General features: G+C 45.2%; 1 protein-coding gene across 13 annotated transcripts in view; it reads left to right on the plus strand.

Annotated features, from left to right (window-relative positions):
- The first annotated feature begins 14,339 nt into the window (after nt 1–14,339).
- The window catches only part of Nin (ninein), a 100,473-nt gene continuing 94,257 nt past the window's right edge, over nt 14,340–20,555 (plus strand). For 4 of the 13 annotated variants that reach the window (XM_076941804.1, XM_076941807.1, XM_076941808.1 and 1 more), the window contains exons 1-2: nt 14,340–14,493; nt 14,872–15,284. The gene's annotated coding sequence lies outside the window, so the exon portion shown is untranslated. The remainder of the gene's footprint in view (nt 14,494–14,871; nt 15,285–20,555) is intronic. The other 9 variants (XM_076941802.1, XM_076941803.1, XM_076941805.1 and 6 more) reach the window with 5 other exon arrangements.

A 20,555-nucleotide genomic window follows, 5' to 3' on the forward strand; every position in this document is an offset into this window, starting at 1 on the left:
ATTTTAATGGCACACCCCATTAGACTGGTTGGAAAATTACTTCGTACCCCCCACCCCAACTGAAGCCCTTGTTCTCACCTCTCTGTTCATATAAACACCAGTACATTTGTGCCTCAGAAAAATGCCTCCAACCCTCTTAAATGACATTTGGTCCAAATGGCCTACTGAGCCACTAAGCCTGTCATTCCAGTGCCCTGTCGTCTATCCAGCCTTTTCTAGACCAGGCACTGTCCCATTCTATAGATTCATCAAGAACCTCATTTCATATTCCTGCATGGCACTTCACGTGGCCACAACTCTTATACCCTCTGAGGGTCTGCTGCAGTCCCAGGAACATCGCAAGGGTAATTATCAGGGCTAAGCTCAAACCTAGGGTCTGCCTATAGCTCATTGGCTTTACTTGTCACAACCAGAGAACAGGACTGTCCTCAGCACTGGCATATAGTTGAGAAAATCAGCGTGTGGACACATTTTGCAAACTGAAACCACACCCAGAGAGGATTAAAGTGAGATGATATTTCACTGGGCTCCCAACCTCCGTCCCCTGCTCCTCCAGAACTTCTGCACCAAGAACCACTCTAAGAATAGCCCCCACTCCTAAGCTAAGTGTCCCTGGTAGGATGCACCTTTGAAGGCTGAGATGAAATTGTCACCGTATCTTAGTTGGGCATGATACTCCGAGTGTTGCTTCTTCACCTTAAAGGGGAGTTAATACACATTCTGCTTCTCGGGAGAAGACTAAGGGACTGGCTAAAGACAAAGGGCTTAGAGTAAGCTTGCTATAGAGTGAATACCACATAAGCATTCCTTCTCCCCAGCATTTGCCTGTTCGCACAACCAACACATCATACTTATAAGGCAGAACATTGGTCCACTGAGCCATTGTCAATCTCTGTGGCTGGGTGTAGGTTTCTAGGAGAGTGCAAAGTAAGGTCACTCAAAAAGCCTTATGGGACAAAGTGGTGAGATGAGTGTCAGATGCTAAACAGACATTTAATAACTTGTGATTAGTTTACTCTGAATAATGCATTGAAATGAGGACTCTCCAAAGCTTTATTTGGATTAAGTTCCTGGCTGTCCCAAGGCTCCTCTCACTAGCTAATAAGTGCATGGCTGTGGCATGGGCAGTGGGATTCTGCCCTCACCAGTAAATGTCCAGGTATTAGCAGGTTCTGCCCCCTATGGTTCCCCACCATTGTGTGAACATTCCCCCAGGGAGAAGTCAACAAATGTCTCCTGTCTCAGATTAGGGTACTAAGAACAAACCAAAGTTTGGTATATCAAAATCTAATGGGAAAATATTGCATTTATCAGTTTTATTTATTGCACATGGCTGAGGAGTTATTTACTTGAGCATGGGTAACCCCAAAGTAGCCACACCACCAAAAAGTCTCTTCTCCAGCATGGGTGATAACTTCCCTAGAGCTCATAGATGAGTCCCCACTTCAGTTAGCCTTTCTCAGTCTATAAAACCTCTAGCATCTTCAGACACAACAAGGACATGTGCAATCGGGGCAGAGTAATGCACAGCTGGCTAGAAGGCATAGGGTCATGACCTTCTCTATCCCTTATCCCTTCTATGAAAGAATGTCTATAGTCAACAAGCCTGATCTTAAGGGTCTCTTGCAAGCAGTCATGGCTGCTCTGATGAAGGTAATGGTTGTTACTCTCATAGGATAGTAATCTACCCCACTCACCCAGCTTAACAGGCAAGGTTCTGCATCTTGAATTTTTAACTGGGCTCCATGGTTGTTAGCCACTCACCCAGCTTAACAGGCAAGGTTCTGCATCTTGAATTTTTAACTGGACTCCATGGTTATTAGCCACCACAGAGTTTAAGACATCTACCAGTCAAAATAGAGTAGAATTCTCTGTGGTAACAACAGCACACACAAAAAAAGTACATGTCAGAAGTTTGAAATAACCGGCATTTTCTTGCTTATGTTTCAAATCCATGGAAGAGATGGGGATGCTCTGTTCCTTGTGGCTCTGAAGAACCAAACTGGGACCTCTAAAGGTTCCCCAGACATAGGAACAGAGAGAATAGAGTGGCACAAACCACACATTAGCTCTTAGACATTTTTGCCTGGAAGTGTCTATCATGCAACTCATATTTCATTGGTCAAAAAAAAAAAATAACAAAAGCAAAACAAAATAACCAGTCACATGGTCATGCCTGGTCTTATAAGTACATACACTCTTCTTGAAGGGAAGTGCCCCAGCTGTTGGGGAATAATAAGATGAGATACCAGAACAAGGAGTTGATGTCTTCAGCACACTGGCTCTGCATATCTACTTTGCTTTTCTTCTGCTATCAGTAGTATTTTGGCTGTGGCTGCAGATCTTATTCATGGCCAGATGTCACATGTACCTTCAAATATTACACAACATCTAGAGAAGAATAGTAGCACCCTTCCCCCTCCCATTAGTTATATTAGTGAGAAAGTCTTTCCCAGTGTCCCAGCCTACTTCATCTTGGGCCCATAGGCCAGAATTAAGCTATATGTCCATGGTTGAGACAGTCACTGATACATGGAGTAAAACCAACTTCTGGCATGAGGGAAGGCCTATTTCCTCTTTGTACAAATAGCCCCTGTCTTTCTGACTTTCTCTGTTTTTCTTTTTCAGATTAAGCCCACCATCTTGTGCCTGCTATATATACTCAAACTCTTGGCTTTATTGAGACACAGTCTCACTAAATGGCCCAGCCTGATCTTGAACTTGATATCCTCATACTTCCACCTCCCAAGTGCTAGGAGTACAGGTTTGTGCCACCATACCTGGTAGCAATTCTGGCTTCCATAGGAAATAGGGCACTGGGCTGTGCACATGCCTGCAATTCTAGCGCTAGGCCATTACATGGGAGGCTCCAAAAGTCAAGACCAGCCTAGGCTACATAGAGTTTGAGGCTAGTTTACATAGAAAAGAGGGGTCTTAAGAAGAAAAAATGGGAGGGAGACAAGGAGAGAGGGAGGAAAAGAGAGAGAAAGGAGGGAGGGAGAAGGGAGGAGGCATAGGAGGAGAACACAGACCATAAGGAGTCAGGAATATATAACCTGTTTTTACCCCTTCTGGAAAGATCCTTTGTTCAGATTATAAACAACAAGAAACCCCAGTGTCCCTTCTGAAAAGCTTGTGTTCATGCTTATGCAGTTATTCACAGAGGTCTAACTAGGGACAAATAAAGAGAGCAAAGCTGGCAATTCAGGAAGAAGGATTATTTACCTAAGGGTCAGGGAAATTAGAAACTTTGCTTTGGGTTGATATTACATCCATTTCAAAAGAGTTGATCAAAAGAATCCACCACTCCCTTTGCTGTGATCCCCCCCCCCCATTATACCTAAAATTTGGTGACCATGTTGCTCTTTATTTTCCTTATCTGTGCACCTGTCTGTCTCCACCTCTAAGGCTGAAAATTTAGACCATTTCATCTTGTTATTCCTCCACATGATAGGAAATAGTAATGGCTGAGATCAGTTGTTCTCTCTGTACACTTGAGCCTATTGTAAGTTCTGGCTCTTGTAAGCCAACAACCTGCAAGGCATGTATTGATATCTGTGTTTGCTAGCCACAAAGAACACAAAAGTTAAATCATTTGACCAAAGGTACACAAGTAATAAGCTGGATTTCAAGTGGAGGCAGCCTTATGGATATGCTTAGCATTGATGAGCTTGATACACTTTATACATACAAAGAGAACAGGCATAAAGAACAGTAGATATCAGCTGTCTTTTGCATGCTTGTGTTGTACGATGCAGTACCCATGCATGTGTTCCTTATGCATGGTTCTGGTGTCTTTAACCTCTAGTGCAGTTGCTCTCAGCGCTTTCTGAGGAAGGGAGGGGCTGAGAGACAAGGGAAGAAGGGAAAATGCTAATGCCTTCTCTTTTTTCTTTTTCCCACCTTCTCTTCCTCCTCCGCTGGTGCAGGAGCAACTTTGTTTCTGCAATCTAAGTGTCACTTAGATAGGAACTGTCAGTTTCTGAGGCTTAGAGGCTCTCAAAGAGAAAAGTTGAAATGTAACAATGTAACCCAGCAAAGCTCTCTGCTGTTCTTCTACTCACTTGGGTTTTGAAACAATGTGTCTCATATAAAATGTGTCCTTTTTTTTTTTTTTTTTTTTTTTTAAATTTGGACTTGTACTTTTTCTTCTAATTGTGTACTCTTTGAAATGTCAGTGCAATGAAAGGATGCCAAATTTCTTTGTGGGCATATTGATTGATTTTCTTAAAAGCAATTCAAGGTCATAAGTAAATAAAGGCAGTAATTAAGGACCAGGAAATGGCCATGGTCAGTTGATGGGACTGTTGCTCCAACATCCTCTTTGCAAGCCGCTTGTTGCATTAGCTAAATAATAGGCTGTGAACACTAAAAGCACTGTTTTCTTTCTTGCTTTCAGTCCCATTATTACAGGACTCTGCTCCCCAGGATTCTTCAAACAGCCACATAGATTCAAGGGATCAGATCCAGTCATCATCGCTTGTGTACCCTGCTCCACAGCAAACCAATCTGAGATAATATGGAAGCATCGCTCTTTTGCTGGTGTGTGTGTGTGTAAAATTGTACTGTTCTTATTCATAAAGGATATTCGAGTTTTCTGTTGTTGGTTCTGTTGTTTTAAATTCTATTCAGACAGCTGTGCTGTGTGTGAGCATGTTGACCGGGTGGGGTGTTGGGGGTAGTGTTATGTGTCCACTATGCTCCATATGGAGCCTACAGAACAACCTTAGATTTCATCTTTGGGATCACCACCCATTTCCTTTGAGACAGGGTCTCACATTGCGCTGGAGAGCATCTAATTAGCCCAGACATCACCTGGTCCTGTTTCCACCGCTCCAGCACTGGGATGGTAATTGTACACTACCGTACTTATTGTGTTTGCATGGGTTCTGGGGTCCAACTCAGGTTGCCCCGGGCTAGGCAGCTGATTAAAAAAATATATTGTGTCTATTTATTTCTGTTGGAGTATACATCTGGGTACACACATGGAGGTCAGAAGACAACTTTCAGGAGTTGATTATCTCCCTCTACCCTGTGGGTCTCAGGGATTGAACTCAAGTCATTAGGCTTGGTGGCAAGTGGCACTGGGCTCCAGGCAGCTTAATTTGTGTTTCTTTTAAAGTCATTTGGTGTAACCTTGAGCTAGAACTTAATAATTCCCTAAATATCTCCAAATTCTTTTATTTGTTTGTTATTCATTTTCAGGTTTTTATATTTAATTCAAATTTCTTTGAGTTTGTGAGATTTTTTTTTAAGGTGTCTCCTTCAATTTCCACATGTATGGAAATGAACTTCTGGACTTTCCCCTCTGGCTTTCTCTTGGATCCCATCTCTTTGTCAATACCAGTCTTATTCTCTTTGTTCCAACTCCAAACCTTTAGCCACTTGGGATATTCTTCATTCTGTCCCCCTCCCACACCCACTTAGTCACCAAGCTCAGGTATTCAGTTTGAAGGAAGGTTGTTTATTTTTAATTTTCATGTCCAGGATCCTGAATCAGTCCCTCACTATATTTTTCTGGAATATTGTAAAAGTCTTTGTTGACTTTTGCTATCTGCCTCCTAGCTCTTTAGCTCATTTTTTATAATTTCTATTTGAGAGAGAGGGGGAGGGAGAGAGAGGGAGAGACAGACAGATTCAGAGACAGAGAGCTACTTGGATGGCTACAATAGCTTACTATTACTAATTTCTTAAACGTCTATTCTTTGTATTGATGCTCAAATCTCTCTTAAGCAGCCCCACCTGTCACTCCTCAAGATTGTTCCTCTACAGATGCATCTTCCCCCAGATTCATCAAGACACTTCTTGGGTCATCCATCTGGCAGAATCCAAAGTGCTTTTCAAGGCTTTGTTCACATATCCCCTCCTCTCATGGATCTCCAAGCAGAAGTACTTATTCTGTTCAAATCTTGTGCTCCTGTCTTAGGTCAAGGTTGTTAGAATCACACTCTTAGAAGAGTGTGTGTGGGGAATGGGAAGGCTCCTAGAAGAGACCAGTGAGTGTGGGAGGAATGAGGAGGGAAAGAGATTAAAAGGGGGAAAGAATTTAACTGTAAGTCCCAAGAGAGTATCTCAGTGAATTAAGATTCTCTGGGCATTCATTTGTTCTTCTTCATGACAAGCACTGAGCTCTCATACTCCCTTACTGAGCAGTCACTGGCTAGAGATTGCCCTTCCCCCAAAAGCACTTCCTGCTTTTATCTAGGTGCCCATTGGCCCACAGGTATCCCCTGAAGGAGTGTGAAGGAGCAGAAATATCTTGGAGCTGCTGGAAAAACAACAGCAACAACAACAACCTTGGGCATTGTTACAGTGGATGTTGAAGCAGTGGGGAGCAAAGACTGCTCCTTAGCTATCTATATCCTTACCACAGTCAGACCATGCTCTGCAGCTGATAAGGCCTTAAATGGCATTTATTGACTCAAATTGAATACTCTTCATGCAACAATCTGTGGTTCCTGATCGTTTTGCTGAAACCCCTTACCCTCACCCCAATGGTTTTAACTCAATTTATAAAATTCATGGTTTATGGAGTTTCAGAATTCGAAGTCTAACTTTTCTTCCTGGTACAGCAACGTGCTCGGCACATCTCTTCCAAAATTCCAAGACAGGCTGCTTGCTCTGCTCAGTCAAGATGCCAACCGAGAATCATTTCTGAAAGATCACAGTCATTGTCATTGCCAAGAGAAGGAGTTTTTGGCACGCAAAGAACCTGGTTCAATCTGAGATGCCAGATGGTGATTTCAACTTCAGCTAAATTCCTGCTGAAAAGTGTTTGAACTGCAGATGAGAAAAGCTTCTATGACAAATTTCCAAGTGTGAGATGCTTCAGAGGAAAATGGCAAGTGTTGAGACTCCCCAACCCCCAACAGCCACATGCACACATACCTCAGAACTACTACAGGCATCCTTGGCCAAGATTCCCTACAAAGATGCTTTGCTTCTGAGTGTACTGTGGATCCCAGTTGATGTCTGCTGAGCTTCAAGTATATTCGCCCAGATCCACTGAGAGCAAATGCCATTCGGTTCATAAGCAGTGCATTGGCAGAGTGTATTCCTACGGCTCCAGAGATGGCCTTTCCCTCTTTACAAATAGCACCATCCACAGGCCAGCTGATGATCACTGCTTCTCCCCTCCTAAAATATCACCAAGCCACGAGCTGCCTGGAACCCCTTTTGCAGGTTCTTCATGTTTACATCTATGTCAGGCCTTGATGATTGCCTCTTACAGCTGTCCTTAGAAGACAACTACTGAAATTTTACCTCTTTACAGAGGTTAGTACTTTGCCTGAGGTAATCCCTTATGTAACCATTTCTTCCTCTCTCTGTCTTGCTCTACCCACACACCGCACTCCCGTGTCCCTTTCTTCTTGGCATAGTTAATTACCCTTAATAAAACCTCATCTGTACAAAGCCTCACCTCAGAGTCTGCCAAGGAGCAGACTTAAGATGATTCTGGCCAATGGAACAATTCTAGGAGTTCTACGCTATTAACTAGAGGGCAATGCTCTCGAGAGCAAGGGGTGTATACATTCCTACTTTATCAATCCAGAACTCAGAAGGTAAGGTGAGGAGATGGATCAGTTAGTAACAGGCTTGCTCCACACGTGAGGACCTGAGTTCAAATCCCAAAGCACCCACATAAAAAGCATGGGGTAAGCAAAAACAGGAGGATCCCTTAGCTCACTGTCAAGGACACCAAGCTGAATGGATAAGGAAGAGACCCAGTCACCAAATATAAATTGGAGAGCAACTAAGGAAGACACCTGACATTGATTTCTAGCCCTTCCACTCACATGTGTGTGCATACGTACGTGCACTCACATAGGAACACATACATACACATATCCAAAGACATAACGCCAGCTTGGCATTTACAGGAGAGTTAATAATAGAAGGTGTATTTGCAACTGTGCTTGCAGAGGCAGAGAAGCAAAGAGAATGTAATCCTAAAAGCTGGTTATAGGGGTCATGAACAACTATTGCCTACCTGGGCTTCACTGGAGAGAGCATGGCTTTGAGAGCTGGTGACCTAGCTATGTGAACACAACAGGAGCTGGTCTCTACAGCAGACCTATGGAGCCTTACAGGGATGAATTGGGTGCTTCTGCCTCCCTTCAAAGCTTGCCAGTGACCCCATCAGCTGAAACTCATAGAATTCCAGTTTTGGGGGAACCTGTTCATGCTCATCAAGGTTCCCTTAATAGGGCACGGAACAGGTGGAGAAGGGCAGAGAGAGGAGGTAAGGGAACAAATGGGAGCTGTCCAGCATACCTATCAAAGACAGAACACACACACACACACACACACACAGAGAGAGAGAGAGAGAGAGAGAGAGAGAGAGAGAGAGAGAGAGAGAGAGAGAGAGAGAGAGAGGACTGAGAGGGAGGAGAGGGAGGGAGAGGGAAAGGAAGGGAGAGAAGGAGGGAGAGGGAGAAAAGCATACACACACATGCGCGCACACACACACAAAGAGAGAGAAGCATGTACACACACACAGAGAGAGAAGCATGCACACACACACACAGTGTTCTTGATTTTCAGGCCTTTTACCAGACATACGTACGTAAACAAACACTTTTTCCTCTCTGTTGGTCTTTTTTCCTTCTGCCTTATTTGTTTGCACGTTGGGAGACCCGGAGATAGGCTACATCATGTGGGAGCAAGGACCCTTAACAACCAAAAATCAAAGTGCATTTTCATTAGAGTCTGAGTACTGCCACTGGGTACCTCTGCCTTGGCTCTAACACAGCAGCCTCTGAGACAGAACTTTATGTAGATTGGACATGATTCACAGAGTTCACTGCCATAAAGATTAATCGCCCCTTTAACTTTGGAGTTTTGATTCTCAGAGGTCTAAAGGTAACCTTAGGAAGTCACACCATTTCTGTCCCAGTTGGAAATAAAATGCAAACCAAAGGTCTTCATGTTGCTTTCTGTATTGCCGTATTATCTGTTTGCACCGCCATCAAGCCCCTTGGAGAGATCATCGTTATTTAGACTACGTCCTAATGTCCTTATTGCTGGGAACAATGGCATCTTCTCGTTGGTCTCATTTTCTCTTTCCATAATGGTCATTTCCTGCTTCAGATTGAAACTATTGAGAGAGTAAGAGGAAAGATCACCTGGTTGTTTCAAAGCCTTTGATATTAGTGATGGGAAAAAAAGGTGGGTCCTCAGGATGCTGGCAGGGGTTGATGGGAGTGGAACGGAGGATGGATGAGACTGAAGCACCCTCCCACATTTGCTTGGTGGACCAGCAGATGTCTGCCTTTGCCTTCTGGTCTCTGGTCTTCTCTGCTAGTGTCCCTGAAGATTCAAAGACCAGATGAGGCAAATGTAAGCAGTTTTCTAGTTTGCCATATATAAGTATTAAAATACTGTAGAGTAGGCTCTCTCTTTTTTTGAAGTTTTATTTAAAAAATACCTTTGGCCGGGCGGTGGTGGCACACACCTTTAATCCCAGCACTTGGGAGGCAGAGGCAGGCGGATTTCTGAGTTCAAGGCCAGCCTGGTCTACAGAGTGAGTTCCAGGACAGCCAGGGCTACACAGAGAAACCCTGTCTCGAAAAACCAAATAAATAAATAAATAAATAAATAAATAAATAAATAAATAATACCTTTGAAGAACTGAGGGGTTTAGAAGGTATCCAGTCTTAAATATCATCATCATCATCATCACCATCATCACTTTGACAACTTGCATTACTTCAATGTAGCCATTTGGGTCATCTATAACCAGTCCCAGGAAGCACATGCTATGGAGATAGGCCCAGGCTTGGCGTCAGATGCATCCACTTTGTGATCTTAGCCCAGTGGTAGCTATCAGTCTATACAACCAGTCTGAAGAGAGCTTAGCTACAGGCAAAACTACACAGCAGGAGCCAAAGACTCACACAAACACAAATGCAAAATACTTCATTGGGTTTTAATACCGATAAAATGTTGAAAAGATAATATTTGGGACATATTGGATCAGATAATATATTAAACTATTAATTTTATGTGTTCATTTCACATTTTAAAATATGGCCATCAGCAAAAGCTTGAGCTACACGTACGGCTTACATTTAATTCTACTGGACAGAGCTGCTTCAAGTAGGTTCCCAATTCTTACAAAAACTCAAGAGTAGTTCCATTTGGAAGACCATCTTTTTCCATTCAAAAATCTTTTATTTTAAATGAAGATTTCACATCACATTGGTCAGGTGCTTATGGAAGAAACATTACCACTTTTTAAACTAAAATTCCATTTTCTTCTTCTTTGAATAAAGTCTCAGTGACTGGCATTTTAGAACAGTAGACCATTTCCAGATTCCGGACTCAAGGAACAGGGTGGTTCTGTAATGAAAACCAGTCCTACTCCAGCACAAGAATGCACCATCCTCTCAGTGTGAGGGTCAAGTATCTGAAATGCAACTGAATGCTCAACAGGAAAGACTCAAGGACTGATTTCCACTGTGGTTTAACTTCTGCACCAAATAAACACAAATAACATGGTACAGAGGCAAAAGCACCGACTGTGTCACAGGACTGGTGATCTGGATGGAAAGGAGAGTCATGGAGGTACATGTGCAGAGCAGTAGACAGAGGTCGGCTTCCATGAGAATACACACTTTCACAATGACTGAACAGGCTCCTAGGACAGCGTGTGAAATGCACTAGTCCGAGTAGCAGCCATAAAGTAATGATGTCCTTGCCCTCTGCACTGCTAGGGTCTGTGTAAGCTGCCCAACTTGTTCAAATCCAGTGCTGTCTCCAAGCCGTCCAGTACTCCCTCACATGTGGGTGTTTTTCCTTCCCTCAGGGCAAGAACTGAGAGTGCTTCCTGGGTACTTTCAGGATCTGAGCAGAGCCATCTCCTCCCCTCTCACAGAGGAGAGTGAAAGGAGCAAGTCCTAAGGAGAGTTCCCAGGGGCAAAGGCTAAAGGCCACTTCCATCCACTCCCTTCTCTCTGCCTGTGTTCTTCCTTCCTGCCTGGCTGTTGAGTCTCCCAATCTCTGGCATCATCTCTGGGATACAGACTATGTTTTTCTCCTTTTTTCCATCTGCCCAATCTCCTCATGGAGAAAGCAGAAATCTTTTCTCAGTTCCTGGGCTAGCCAGAAAACAAACAAACACATTCCTAAACTAACTCTCTCTCTCTCTCTCTCTCTTTCTGTTTTTGGAGATGGTTTCTCTGTGTAGCCCTGGCTGCCCTAGAACTTACTCTATAGACCAGGCTGGTCTCAAACTCACAGAGATCTGCCTGCTTTGCCTCCCAAGTGCTGGGATTAAAGGTGTGTGCCTCCATGCCTTGATTAATTTTATCTTTTTCTTCCCTCAATCACATCTCCCACTTCTACTTTCTTCATCTTTCTCCAGTTCATCTTAACTGTCCGGATTCTGATCATTTACAAAGTTTCCCACCCATTTTGGTAGCAGGAGGATCAAGGACAACCTAGGCTACAAATTAAAGCTAGGTATGGTAGTGTACTCCTTTAATCCCAGCAACAGAAGGCAGAAGTAGGCAGAGCTCTGTGAGTTTGAGGCCAGCCTGATCTACAGAGTGAGTTCCAGAATACCCAGGACTTGGTACAGAGATCCTCTCAAGCAAAACAAACAAACAAAAACATAGTTTCCCCAGGAAGAAATAGAGCAATGTATTCTTCCAATGTCCCGTGCTTCAGTAAACTTTAAAGTTTTTAACCATCTGACAACTCCAGTCCTATACTGTAGAACATAGCAGAAAACAATCCCAAAAACAATAGATACAAGTAAGTACTTGAAGAATCCTGGCTCCCTTAACAAGGTTCTGTAAAATGAGAATTAAAATCAGAAGCAGAGGGCTAAAGAGATGGCTCAGCAGATAAGAGCACTGCCTGTTCTTTCAGAAGACTGGGGTTCAATTCCCAGCATCTACATGAAAGCTCACAACTCTGTGTAACTCTAAGATCTGACACCTTCACACAGACATATGTGCAGGCAAAACACTTCTGCACTATGAATAAGTTATTAAACTACAACAAATAAAAGGTGAAAATTGGCTTGCAGTGAGTATTACCACTAGGCAAAGGCTCACATTTCATTTTTCTTTATATGATGTGTAGAGTAGAATTAAAACTATTTCTGCCAAACAATAGGCTGATTCTGAGAGAAGTCTCAGTTTTCGTCTGGACTAAGACCTGCCTGGCCCTGTGCAAACTAACATGCAGGCACACAGTGTTAAAAAATCTGCCTCAGACAGGGTTGTAGTGTTTTACACCTTTAATCCCAACACTGGGAGGCAGAGACAGGCGGATCTCTTGAGCTCCCGGCCAGCCTGGTTTACAGAGTGAGTTCTAGGATGAGCAGGGATACACAAAGAACCCCTGTCTCAAAAAAAAGAAAGAAAAGAAAGAGAGAGAGAGAGAGAGAGAGAGAGAGAGAGAGAGAGAGAAAGAAAGAAATTGCCTCCGACAAACTCTCACCAACCCTGTACCACCCAGCAGCACCCAACATCAAACTGCCTGGCTCCCTGCTGTTCCCTCCTCTGTGGCAAGGCTGGAGGCAGTCCCAGCACTAACTCCACCTTTCCCATCATTTCAAAAACCAGTTTTGTGTTTTTCTAATTACACCATCTCTAGCAATCTGTGCCTCCTCCACAAGTAGTGAAATTGCAACCAATATCCCTTGCCCCAAGGAGCACAGCTTCCAACTAAGGCACTATTTCATCCTCAAGGATTCTTGGTGGTTAAAAGAGGGAGCATATGGAGAGATACCCAGCATGATGGATCTGACATGGCAGAATCTGGGCAAAACAAAGAAGCTGCTTCCTCACCCTTGCTCTCGGAGGCTATCAGTGGTTTGAGTGCCCACGGAACATCATTCTCTCGTTCATGACATCTCTGTAAGTATCCTAGTAGAGGGTTGATAAATGGTGTAAGCTGTAAGCTGTGCTTACAGTTTGTACATTTCTGTGTGCTAGAAGGGGATGGGGGTATGAAATGCCTCTTTCTTATTCTCCCAGATGCTCTCTGTATTGGAGAAAGGTTTGGAGTTTTTAAATAACTGTCTTTGATATTTGTTTCCTACATTTTGAGATAAGTGGATTCCTGTAAGTTGTAAGGAACAATACGGAGAGACTCTTTAAATAATGCTTTATGCAGCTTTTCCACACTGCAGAACTGTAGCACAATACAACCAAAAAATAATAAACCAGGCCTTGGTCAGCTGGGGGCCCCAGGAAAATCCCTTTCACTAGTTCTGCTTTGCAAGCGTTAAATTCTAGGCAGTTTTGACACACATGTGATCTTCTTCTGAATCTTAGTTTATGAAGAGCTTTCTGTGTGACGCTCTTGCTTCCGGGCCTTCCAGCTTCCTGCTTTCGAAATGCTATGGTGTCTACCTCCTCAGGGAGACTGTCATAAAGAGGTCACATTTGTTGGTTCCAGGAGCCTGAACTTCCCAGTTTCCTTTCTGTTGCCTACTACTCTCAGTGGCAAGGGGGCTTTGTTCAGCGTTCTTGTGGAAATAACTTATGAATGTAATGAATCAAGACATATCTTTCCTTCCACAAGGGCTACTCATGGATCCTGCAAAGACGTTGCCTCAGGCCCATACCTCCCTCCACCTCTAGCCTGGATCTGAGATCCTGTTTGACTTCTTTGTATTAGGAAGCATAGGGAAGGGGGGGGGCACTGAGATATAGTTAGCATATATCATTTTTTTGAGGGTAGCACATAGAGCAGGCATGGGGGAAAGCAGCAGGACGGGGACCCACCCAACAACCTTGATGGCAGAAGGACCACCAATTCCAATGACTTTCTGTTCTGCGTGGCTGTCACAGAGTGTTGACTGCACCCTCCGAAGTTTATACAAGGGGCAGAGCACCTATGAGAATGAGGTTGGTAGCTACTGATGCTTCTAGAAAAGGTGGGACGCCCAGAGGGCTCTATGCTCTCTAGGGTTCTTTGCTCTTTAAGGTCCTTTCCCATGACCTTCAAAAGGTTCTCTGGAGCTGGGAAATCCCGGGTCACCTGCAAGTGACATAGGTACCCGCTTCTACTTAAGTAATGTCCATCTAGTCTCTCCAGAAACGTTGTGGGCCCTGTGCCAAGCGCCAGGTGCTAGTAGATGCCTTTGAGAGGAAAAGGAGGTGGTGGGCAAGGGACCTCGTGGTGGCAGTGCCAGTTGGTGCGCCGAGGCGACCTCTGGGTGCAGGACGGACACGCGGAGCCAGGGCGTTCCCAAATTCAAATCTCCCTTGCAGGGGCTTGCACCCGCGGACTCTCAGCGGCTACCCGCTCCTCCCTCGGCTGCGGCGGGAGGAGGAGCCGCGCCCTGGCCGGCGTCCCCTTGACTCCTCCCTGCGCGGCTAGGCTCTTCCTCCCCCGCGGCCCGATCTCTGGGTGGCAGCCGCTGAGCCGGGAGCGAGCGCGCTGGGCGCGGCCGTCCCGTGCCGGCGGGCCAAGCCGGAGAGTCCCGCGGTCATGGTCTGTGCGGTGGTGCGGGGCGCCTGAGCCCGGGACGCGGTAAGCGACAAGCTGGGGAGCCCCGGGGGTTGCGCGGCCCGGGAGCTAGAGGAGGCCTTGGCTGCCAGTGCGCCGTCTACGAGAGACCCTAAGCGCCTTGAGCAGCGCAAGCCCGCAGATCCTGGTCCAGTACGCGGTGCGGGCCCGGAGGGGCTCTGTCACGGGCGGGTGGCGGCGGCGTGGGGGGGGGAGGGGCGACGGCGGGGGCGGAGGATGCGCCGGCGCGCTTTTGTGAGCGCTGGCCCCTTACATATGGAAATGACGCCCGCGCGGGTCCCTAGTCGTGTCCTCTGGAAGGACGCGTGCCCGGATCGGCGGCGCGGGCTGCTTGGTGTCGCGGCGCTCGCGGGGCCCTAACAAAGCGCCCTTTCCTTGCAGACCTCCGGAGGCGGCCGGCGTGGGTGCTCCCCAGAGGCCGACGGAAGGTAGGCGAGGCCAGCGGGGCCGGACCACGGGTCTGGTGTGTGAGCTCTTCGACCCGCGAGGGGGACAGGTGGAGTGGGGACGCCGCTCGGGTTGCTAGGAACCTGGGCTGGCCCGCCCTCCCGCCATACCTCTGCCTCCCAGACCTGCGGCGCCCCGAGCTGAAAGCTGCTACTGTGCCTCGCTCCAGCAGCGGGCAGGAGCCGGAGCGAGCAGAAAGGGTTCTTGTTCTGTGGGTCGAGGCCACCCAGGCAGCCTTGAGATCCAGAAGCTGAAGGGGGAGCCTGCGTGGGGAGCCCCTAGGTGTCGATCTGAACCTCTTGGGAGCGCAGAGCTGCTTCGAGTCCTGAAAGTGGAGATTTTAGAAGGTGCGTGGGATCCGTGCAGGTAGAGACTTTTGGGTACAGCTAGCTGGAAAGGGTGGCAATACATCATGACAGTTGCTCTGAAAACCGCGATCTCCAGAGCAGAGGAGTGTGGAATGAAGTGAGGAGAGGCTGTAGGTGGGAGAGAAGTATCCAAGACTCAGGTCTGAACTGCAGTACCACCCCCACTTCCCCTAAAAAGACAAGGCTGATGCAAACCAGCCTCCACTTAAGCTCTGTGAGTTTGAGATTGGAAAGGATGATGCCCCTAGCCTCAGCTCCGAAGGTACAAATGAAAGGGGAGCTGGAATCCATGCAACTTTGTTATTTTGAGACGGTCTCATCATCTCTTACCTGGGACAGACCCTTTCCAGGCGGTGAGGAAGTCCTGAGAAGGCTTTCCTTGCAGTTTAACCAAAACAGACTGTGGTTGTCTACATGGCTGCCACAGTAGCTTTTAGGGTGCTCACCCCAATTAATCTCATGATAGCACCTGAGCTAGGCTCTTGGGACCATGAACTGTATCTTTCAGTTGGGTTCGCTCTGATGTGTCATCTGGGTATCAATGGGTATCAATGTTATCTATTTGCATGCTTCCCAAGGCTTAACAAACCATAAGGAAAGACTTTCCTGGCACGAGTGTAGCTTCTTCTAGGGTCTTCTGCAGTGGTGAGCATAGCTATTGGGGGCTGACCTGGAATATCAGTGTGTCTTGCTGTGGAATTGAAAGAAGTTATAAAATACCCTGGCTGATCATCAGTAACGTCACGGACAGGCTAAACGGGGAGTTTGTGCTGTCTCTTCAGCGGTGGTTGGTGTTCATAGGGAGGTGATCTGGGCAGCGGGTATTGGCAACCTGCCTATTTTCAAGGCTCTCTGATGTTTTAGAGGGAAGCATTCCGAACTGCAGTGTTGAAAGCAAAATGATTGCCATAAGCAAAGGCCTTGCCAATTTATAGATACTGGGGCAAGGAAGAGGAAGCCACCCACCCTCTATGTGGTCCTCTTGTTGAAATGTCATGGTCCAGTCATTTTAATAGGTGCTTGCTCTGAATGTCACAAGTTCTTTCTTTCTTTTTTTTTTCTTATTCCCTTTTCATTTTAGATAATGTAATGGCCCTTCATATCAGAAGATGTTAACAGGACAAGAAGAGGGTTCCACAGAACTCTGCACAGTCAATCTTAATATAGTCAGTGTTCTTATCATGAGTCAAATGTTGTTCAAATAAATTGTTTTAAATGTCACTGTAAATGGCTTTTTAAACTAACGTTTTACCAGTCTTGATGCTTCCATTTTATGTTGATAATGAAAATACATAAGTCTTACCCTGATAGAGGCTTGGCAGTTACATCAGGACATCTTAGAGGGATTCAGACAGCCTGAGCCTTTCAGGCTACTTTTATAAATGCCAACTCATTTGTAAGCCAATAAATAATACAGTTTGAATTCTGGCTATTGATCTTACATCTATTGGGCAGAGGCTTGTGGGGCGGGCTCACTGAACCTCACATATATATATATATAATCAGATATATATTTGATTATATGCAGAAATAAGATAATGTAAAATATTATGGAATTATGCAAATGAGGAACATCGTTATAAATTAGCTCACTTCTTAACTGCAATTTGTATGAGCAATTAGACACTTGCTCTACATGGAAAGTGCTCAGAGTGTTGATATCCTAATACCTCAACACAGTTGGGGAAATATCATCTATAGATGTGAGAACAGGCGTTTTCCACTCAGGCCCTAGGGAGCTCACAGCTTCAGACATCCTAAATTAATTTATGTAAATACAGATCAAGAAATGAAAGTTATTTCAGAATTCCTTCCTCCCTTCCTTCTTTCCTTCCTTCCTTCTTCTTCTTCGTTTTTTTTTTTTTTTTTGGTAGCAAACACAAAACTGTTTTGTTTTTGGCTTTGTGTATGGCTCCTGTAGTTTTGTTAGTAGTTGAATATAGATTACTGGATCTGTTGTGTGAAGCTGTTGTTTTTCCTTAGTTGATTAGGTAATTCATCTGCTATTAGGTGTAACAAAAGCCTGGATTCACATCAACCTGCAGGGCAGTAAAATCCTAATGTATGTTTAGGTTGAGAATAAATACTAACAGGGTGCCTTTGGCACAATTACAGTTTAGAGTGTGCTTAGCAAAACAAGTGTTCCTTCAGACTCATCTGAATGTGAATTTTCCCTGTTCAGTGGCATGTAGGAATGTATGTATGTATGTATTATTTTTTCTACATCAGTTCTGTTCCTGCTGATTCTGTATTGCTTTTGGTTTCCAGCTTGAAGGCAGGAAACACTGTTTGAGTTGGGAGAAGGCATTTAGCAGTTTGCGGCTGAGCAGCAAACAGTACTTTGAAAGAGTGTTTTAGGTAAAAATTGGGGGATGGGGTAGGCAGGGCATGGCTTATTCTGGAGTGGTGCTGTACTTGAGTTTCTTCTCCTTGTTATTTCCTTTTATAATAAAATTAGTATAAGATTAAGCCTGGAAAATTTCGCAGCTGGTAAAAAATGTTTGTAGGGAAAAAAAAGGGGGGAAGAAAAAGGAACACTTTAATTTGATCATGGTTCATTAATAGGGTCTAATAAAGGCATAGGTGAAAAAGCCTTAGCAGACAGGGTTTTTCTGTGTTTATCGCTGCAGTCCCAAAGTAATGAAATTACTCACTTGGTGGTCACAGCCTGGGCTGTGGACCCGCAACAGCTGTGTCTGAACACAGGTCCAAAAGCATCTATTATGATACTCTCTTGAAAGGGAAGAGGCTGAGCCTAGAGGGCCATGCAGACATTCCGCAGAGCTGTTCAGCTGCTGGGCCATCTGGAAGGGAAATAAAAGGCCTGGGCTGGGGGCTGTGGCACTGTGTTTATTTATTATTTGGTTTGCGTTTGCCAGACTTTTCCCCTTTTATTCCCTCCAGCCCAGAACAGATACCCACCCTGGCTGGGGCTCCTTTCTATAACCTGGTGTGGGGAAGTTCACACACATGCTTCACACTGATCTGGGGAACATTACTCCAGCTCTACCTCCACCTAGTTTTTGAAAGTCCCCGTTGGTATCATGCTTTCATCAGCTGGGGGATTGAGTAAAGAGTGCATACAGCACAGACGTGAGGGATGTCACTCTATGGCCTAGTGACAGCCTTGTTTTGGGTGCATTGGGAGGAAGATGCTCCGAGTAATTGTCATTTTGGCCAGCTATTGGGTAGTAAATGTTTTGATTGCTCGCTCTCTGCATCTGCCCTGTATTTAACTGCCCCTAGTTAGAATGCCAACATATTGCCCACACCAGCCCTTTTATTTCAAAGGAGTCTTAATGGCTTCTGGCTAGCTGTCATTGGTGGGGTTTTCCCTGAGGTTATGGCTGTCATCCTTAAACTGGAATTGTTCTTTGCAACTTCAAGAAGGATTTACTACTCTCATTCAGCTTTGTAAGTTTCCTGATGCTGATGGGCGCCTGCTGAGCCTTGACTCGGGAAAGCATTGCTTTCTCAGATTAGACCTTAGACCTTACATATTCATTGGGGGAAAGACATCAAATGGTGTGTGATTCCTGAGCTGTATCCATTCCTGAAGGTCTGGGGCTCTTATGGTTGTCTCATGTATATGTATTTCTTCTCAGCCTCAAATCCCAAAGCTGCTTTAGGAGAAGAGCCTATCATACCTGTGTATTCCTAGAGCCTTGTCTGTATTCATTTGGTCCGTGGACCAAGGTAACTGGGATCCCCCACCATTCTGCATTCCAACTTGGAACAGTGTGTGACTTGAGACTGTCCAAGTTTTTCTCAGTAATGTCCAGCCAGGTGACACAGAAAGGAGAACATAAGTTGTTCAGCCCCATCATCATTACGTCCTCTGAGCATGTATAAGGCTGAGGGACAGTATGGTCACACTAGTAGAATCTTGACCCCTCCTCCACTGTAGTGCTGTGGCCTTGAACAGGTTGCTTAATTCTGCCTAACCCCAATTTCTACATTTGAAATGAGGAAGTGATACTATCTATACCCCTGAGTTAGGAAGGTTAAATTATATGTATGAGGTGGTATACATAAAGTACTTGGCATAGGCCAAATGCTGAGAAGAACATAATGCCTTCTGAATTTCCTGCTATGTCTCAGTTTTTCTGCAGTTATCTGGCATTAAAGTTGTCAATAATCTGCCTTTTTAGGCTCAGGTAGCCAAGCATTATCTATTATTATCATCACTTATTAATATAATGATGTTTACGGGGTAATGTCAATTGCCCATTCATTATTCAGTATCATTCCACAAGCTGCTTCACGGCTCTGCAGGCAGACTTCTGCCTGATTGATTTAAATTACTCTCCTCTGGCGTCCTTTCCAGGCCTCAGGTGTTTTCTTGCTTGATATTTCAGTTGCCTCTCCTGGACCTGTTTCCTTGAGCCTAGCCACTAGCTTGCCCTACTTAGTTCTAGAACAACCCTCCCAGATGATGGCTGTTGTTATCCTTGTTGTCTAAACAAGAGAGCTTGACAAGTGTTTTGTCTCCTCCAAAGCCTGGTCTCCTAACAGAGAACCAGAGGTATAGCTTGTGACTGCACTATGTACTGGATTACACTTCAATGACTCTGCTGTAGTTTGGTACCCATTGTTGGTGCGGTGTCTTCTTGGTTTTGCCTAACACTGAGAATGCCTTTGAGAAATGAAGAGGTTTGTCTGGAAGAAGTCAGGGCAGGAACTGTCTCTGTGGACTCTGGCATCTTCACTGGGGTGAATATCCCTCCCTGGAGCCTCCATAACACAAAGTCAGTTCATTTACTGAGTCCCTGGCCCAAAGCATGGATTGTACTCTTCAGCTGGGGGGAAGGGAAGTCGATAACGAAGGAGAAACTGTGGCCCTTACTCTTACCTTTCTGGCAAGTGGGGAGGGGAAACATTTCTTGCACAGGAAATTACAGATGAACGTTTGGAGAATTGTGTCAACGAGCAAAAATGCATTTGGTGCCAGATGAGAACTGACAGCTTGTCACCGTGTGTAACATTTCCTGGATGTCGCAGTTGGAACATTTGCTTCACTGGGGTGCAGCCCCCCCTTCTCCCGTATCACCCCCACCCCATCCCATGCACCCTCATCTCCTACCCCCACACCCCATACCCCTCACCTTCCACCTCCATCTACTCCCATGTACCTTCATCTTCTACCCCAACCCCTACCTTCAGTCAAAGGAACTTTCTCCTAAGCTTGTAGTCTGTGGAACCTAGAAGATGAAGCTCAGGGATAAGGAAAAAAAAAAAAAAGCTTTCAAA

This window comes from Arvicanthis niloticus, chromosome 11, assembly GCF_011762505.2.
Source record: "Arvicanthis niloticus isolate mArvNil1 chromosome 11, mArvNil1.pat.X, whole genome shotgun sequence".
Classification (NCBI taxonomy): Eukaryota; Metazoa; Chordata; class Mammalia; order Rodentia; family Muridae; genus Arvicanthis; species Arvicanthis niloticus.